The following is a 6257-nucleotide window of genomic DNA, read 5'->3' as shown; positions in this document are numbered from 1 at the left end:
CAAAAATAAGATTGAAAATAATGACCATAAAATATTGTACTTTGGGGTTTTTTCCTGTAGGAGCACAGATGGCTTTCACATAAAGACCAAAGTCTCTGTCATTGCATATTTTGTGGTGTGGGATGGAGGCTTAAGCATTCAATCCCTAACATTTTACAAGTAATTCAGGAGAAATAGCTATTTTATATCTCAGAATTCAGCTTTTCTGGCAGCCTATGCATGGAAGTGATATTTCTGTAGCCATGAAAAAAAGTTGTGGAAATGCAAGGCAGTTAATCAAGAAAGTTGAGGTGGAAAAGTTTCTAAGGTAATCTGACACAAGAACTTTAGAAAAGATTGGTTCAATTCTCAATTTTACATAAAATAATCACTAGCCCTAATATATTTCAAAATGCATGTGTATATGTATATATATATATATAAATATAAAAAAAAATATATACACACACAATGGAAAAATCTCAGAAATCAATTTGTTGACATCTGAGAGAAAAGCAGCCAGAAATACTTTTTATTCTCTGCACGGCTTCCTGACTTATTTCATTTGTGGCTTGCTCTGAAAAGATGAATTACTCTCAAGGCAAGAAGAGACACAGAGCTTTTCAGAGACTGGAAAGTCATGTGTGTCTGGATCAGACTGATTTTTTTTCTTTCCTAAAAAAAGCAAGGAGGGGGAAGGAAGCAAGCTCTTGATACAGAAAGAAATTGCTGTAGAGATGAAGGCAATCTCACACTAACACAAACCCAGATATTAGAACCAGGTGATCCTTAAAGTCTGTTTCAACACAAACCATTCCACAATTCTATTATTTTGGGTAAGAGAAGGCCCAGCTGTTGCCTGCATGTTTTAGCGAAGCAGTCACAGCTCTTCCTGTCTATCTATATTTTTATAGTGTTTTTTTTCTCCTTCCAACTGATTTCTGGTGTATAGAAATATCTCAAAGGTGGGTGCCAAGTGGATGGTGCCAGACTCTTCAGTGGTGCCCAGTGAGAGGAGCAGAAGCAACGGCCATAAACAAAACCACAGCAAGCTCCAACTCAAAGTGAGGGTGGCAGAACACTGGAACAGGCTGCCCAGGGAGGTCATGGACTCTCCCTCTCTGGAGAGCTTCCCAGCCCACCTGGACACATCTGTGTGTAACCTGTGGGTGCTGCTGTGGGTGACCCTGCCTTGGCAGAGGGGTTGGACTACCTGACGTACAGAGGTCCCTACCAACCCTAATGTCTTAGGTTACAATGTAAGATGGCACCAAAATTATGTATTCTAACTACATTAACTGTTGAGATAGAGGGACAGTGTTCTTTATTTCAACATGTGTCAGCCATGATAATTCCCCCCAGTTGCTCTCTTAGCTATGGGACAGCCAAGGTCTCCCACCAGGACGCCAAATTACATCATCCCAGTGTGAAAAGCTCCACCCAAGGGGAGGAACCAAACGTTCCTTCCAGGATGTAATCTGAGATTTGGAACATCACAGGCAGCGCTACCCACTGGATTCCCACTGGAGAGGACAAGAGCTCAGTATCCACCATTGGACCTCCAGAGAAAGACCAGAGTTTTCTACAGGATCACTGCTTTGACAGAATCACACCCATAACTCCAACAGGACTGTAGCCCTCATTTACTTGGATCGCTACCACCACCCAGGGTGCCAGGTCATATTCTGACGCTGTCAGTTAAGGCCAGTGTTTATGTACTATTGCATTTATTTTAATTTTCCTATTAAATTGTAGTTCTGACTTGGAATCCTCCCACTGATTTGCTTTGAAACTAGTTCACCTAACAATTCTGTGATTCTTCGATTGTTTCTGCAGAAAAAGATCGTGTTGTTGAAAATGCCTCTTGGAATCAAATCTTCAAGTTTCAACAGTTGGCTCTAAGCTTTAGAACCCAACCTCTGATTATGCCAGCAAAAGTATCTAACACCCTCTGTTCAAATCTGTGAGAGTCCTCAGTGTCTCCAGAAACATAAAGGAAACTTTTGACACCTTCAGATATCAAACACAACCTGGGGTGAGAACACTGAAGGGATCTCTGAATCAGAGCCACTCTCATTAATCATCTGTAATAGAGGACCATCAACAAAGTAAAATCCATTTAAACTTAGAGTGTGTCTTGCTTGGATCAAAATGAAGAAACTATGTCTTTCTAATGCAGAAGGACCTCTAGAGAGCATTTCTCTGCAGACCATCATCAGGATATTGAGACGGTGGTGTAGTCAGCCCATGACATTTAACCCATACAAAAACCAGGAGGCCCAGTCACAGGTGGATAATGTGCAAAAGAGTTACACACCTGCTTCCACCACATTTCCTGTTGAAAATCAACCAAATAAAACCCCAACCCTGACAATTTGTAGAGAGGCATTTACCTTCTGATCATCTTGATAATAAAGTGCCAGCTCTAGTTCCAGAAAGCAGAAAGAAACAGTGCTAAGGAAACATTGTTCTGAGCTGGTGAGGTTTTCATAGACTGGCTGCCAGCTCTAGGTCAATCTCTCAGCATTTCCTGCCTGCTTTTATCAGCAGAGTATCAAAGTAATTAGAGAAGGAGGAGAAAAAAGGCAGGAAATATAAATCGGTGGAATCTGGTAATCTGTTCAAAGAATGAAACTCCAGTGTAATGGATAACCTGTGTAATCATCCCAAAATAACTCCTCAGACACATTTAAGAACAAATTCAACTTCTTCAAGCTTAGGTCTGAAAGTGAATTATATTGATCTGGATTAAGTGACTACATTTTTCCTCTCAGAATAAGATTATGCTCCGAGGAATCCTTCAGTTACAAATATAGTAGTGTAAACCCACACCTCCCATGACCTAAGTTGGTTTTCATGTGTAGACCTGTGTTTTGCAGAAGGACAAAATTAAAAATTATTGCTATTAAAACTACTTTCAAATGGCACTTTAGCAGCTGCATCTTAGCTCATGAACACGGGAGCAGGAATAATTTCAAGGTTTGGGGGTTTTCCTTTGATTACCAATCAGTAGACCTCAGACCAGGGTGAAAACAGTGACACCATGGGAAGAAGCCACTGGCTTCTACCTGGTGCAAATCAAATTTATACTGGAGTATTTCAGATATGTCCCTGGACTACCAGGATTTGTATTTTGTGTCCACATGTGCCATCTCCCTTTTACTAATGGCCTTTGTGACTAGGGGTGCCCACATTTTTGTTTCCAGGTGTTTACCCACATGTTCACATGGGAGGTGGTGGTCTGGTAATGGCCAGAATAGTATAAAATATCTGTAGGATATTTTCATGGGGGAGATTTTCATTCATGCCTCACTCCACTCTATTGTCTGTGGCCCTGAAGTATTTATTCAACAAAGCTGCACTGCCTGCTTAACAAATTACATCTTTCAAACTTATTTGTGAGGGATGACAGATGGGGCTACAGTGCAGGGGAGCACTGATGGATGGTGGGAGCATATTACAACACCGCCTCGGCATGAAAAGTTACTCTTTGATTATTGAGAAGGAAGAGGCTTCTCCTAGCACAGATAAACTGCTGCACTCCCCATAATCTGCTGCACCTCCATTGTCCTTATTGCAAGAGGAAGGACTGACAAATCAGGGAAACATTATTGCTAATTTGCATTTAACCAGCTTATAAAAATGCACGTACTAAAGCTCAGAGGTCGTGAAAAAATACTTATTTACATATCACTTGGCAGAAATATTTTCTTTCTCATAACATATATTTCAGTGGTAAGCAGCACCTGAGAAAAATTGAAACACTTCATCCCTTTGAATGTTTAAACCTCTTTTTAACAATTTCATCAGTTCAAACAACAGCCAGGTCACTTCCATGGGCTTTGCTGTGCTGCTTGATCCACAGCCTCGCCCTTGATCCTTTGAATCTGGATTTCAGAGTGCATTAAGCAATCTACTCACCCCTACCTGTGCATCCTCTTTGTGAGGCTCATCGCTGTTCTCTCACCTCTCTTCAATCTCCAGTAGCACCTAGGCCTGGGTAGAAGCTGGAAAAGGGGAGCCACTCCACTTAGCATGAAAATACAGCTTCCTATGGTGCTGTGAACCAGGGATACTCAAATCCAGGGCCAATCAAGCTGTGTCCTCTTCTCTCACAGAGGCACACAAAACTTCTTTCACTGCAAAATGAGAGAGGCGCATTTGGAGAGGAGTTATCCTTCCTCTGCAAGAAATGGAAAACTTTGCCTGGCAAAAGAGGGATCCAGGAGAGCATGTTGCACATCCTGGCTGTTCTGCATGCTGTCTTAGGTTACAAATGCAAGATATGGCTGGGGGTGTGGATTCTATTGCCACCTGTTAAAACCAGGTGGGGCGGTTTGCTTTATCTCTTCCACAACCCATCCTCCCTCTGGGAATTATCTTCTTTTATGGGCCACTGAGTGTCACTGCACGGCTGATAAAATTCCATCATCCATTGGGAAATGCTCCACACAGGGGGAGGAGCCAAGCATTCCTACCTGGGTATAATCTGAGATTTGGAACACCACAGGCAGCCTTTTCCACGGGATTCCCAGAGGAGCAGCTTTATTTTCCACTGGATTCCCAGAGGAAGACCAGGCCCACCTACACCACCTCTGGACCTTCAGAGGAAAACTCCTCCCTTGTACAGGATCCCTGCTCCAACAGAGCCACACCTGTCACTGCAGGAGGGCTGCAGCCACCATTTAGTGGGACACCCTGCGGCGCCACTGTGTGTCAGTGTGACCCCTTTTCTGATGGGGGTCCCTCCCACCCACTGGCTCAGGCAATACCGTGGGTCAGTCTTTAAAGGGTGGGCACAGGGAATGGTGCCAGGGATGTCACAGCATCCCCATGACCATCTGCTCAGCTGGAGCCAGAGGCGCATCCATGCCATGGAGGCATCAGCACCTCTGACAGGGGGACCCTGGCTGGTTTTTTTATGTGATTTTACCTTCATGTGCCCACAAGAGCTGTGATGTGCAGGGAGAAAGCGATTACTTTTGAGGTGGAAAAGCTATTTGGAGGATGTACCTGCAGAGAGCATCCTGCTGTGCTGCATCAAGCACGATGAGGTCTGTCAGAGTCACATTTCCTCCCTCTTTCAAAGGAGAGCACCTCAGAAATATCAGGCTAAAAGCTTTCCCCCTCCCTTCCTTGTCATTAATGGCAACTTTGATTAGCTACTAGCCCTAGCAAAACATCTTTTCATGTAGTTTAACACACACACTACCTGAGAACATGTATAGAAAAGCAGATTGACTTGAATGCATGACTTAAGGACTATGTGCAGGGGCAGTGTGCTCACCCATAATTCTGTTGTTTGGTCCTGGCTCCCAGTGTTCTGGGCACTGCTGAGGAGCTCACGAGGGGATGTGAAGGGACTGCCAAAGCTGCAGCAGAGCAATGCTCCCTGCTCCCTGCCTGACACACACAGCAGACCAATTTACTGGACAGGGTGCTGGCATGCCTACCCTTGTCCTGGATGTTTCTGACAGCTTGGACACATCTGAGTATGCCTTTCCTTCTCCCCTTGCCCGTATGGGTAGCAGCCTTTGGCTGAGTCCCATGTAAGAAATCAGAAACAAGGAGCAAAGACTTTTCCAGAATTAATTAATGGGAACAGGTGACTCTGCCAGCAAAGCATTATCTGGCAGTAGCTGTCAGGCACCAATCTGCTCACTGTCAATTCATTCCCTTGTTTCTCCAGATGAGGTATTTCAGATCTGCCTTTGCACCACAAACCATTTGCTGTGCCTGGCCCAAGGGACATGGGGCCACCACAAGCTACTGCTGCAGCGGTTCAACCTGCTCTGGCACCACACTGGCTTTTAGAGATATAAGATTCATTTTATTTATTTTCCAATGTTCTTGATGGTGCTGTTGCCAGATGCTCTTTCAGGTACAGCCTCAGCACCTGCAGCAGACAGATGTTTCTGGCTCTGGGTGTTCTCCCCTGCCTTCATCAGCACTTCTGCCCCAGCTCCCCTGCCTGACCACAGCTCAGAGATCAGCTGCTCGTCCCTTGCACTGGAAGACACTGCACAACTGTGCTGGAGGGAGATTTTAACTGCATCAGTCCTGGTAAAGCAGCTGTCCCTCTGGGCAAGGGAAGCTCCTCCTGCAAGGGGCTTTCCCCACTGCTCTGCCTGACAAGCTCCCATAGCTGGGTACGGGCACCGTGGCTGATCCTCCACCATGTCCATGGTTGTGCCACACCATTCCTGCTTCCACACAGAGCAGGGTCACAATACCACATTGCTCTCGAGGACAAAAGAGTTGTCCAGATACAACTGTCC

Source organism: Camarhynchus parvulus, chromosome 4 (assembly GCF_901933205.1).
Source record: "Camarhynchus parvulus chromosome 4, STF_HiC, whole genome shotgun sequence".
NCBI classification, from domain to species: domain Eukaryota; kingdom Metazoa; phylum Chordata; class Aves; order Passeriformes; family Thraupidae; genus Camarhynchus; species Camarhynchus parvulus.
This window is presented reverse-complemented; position numbering follows the sequence as displayed.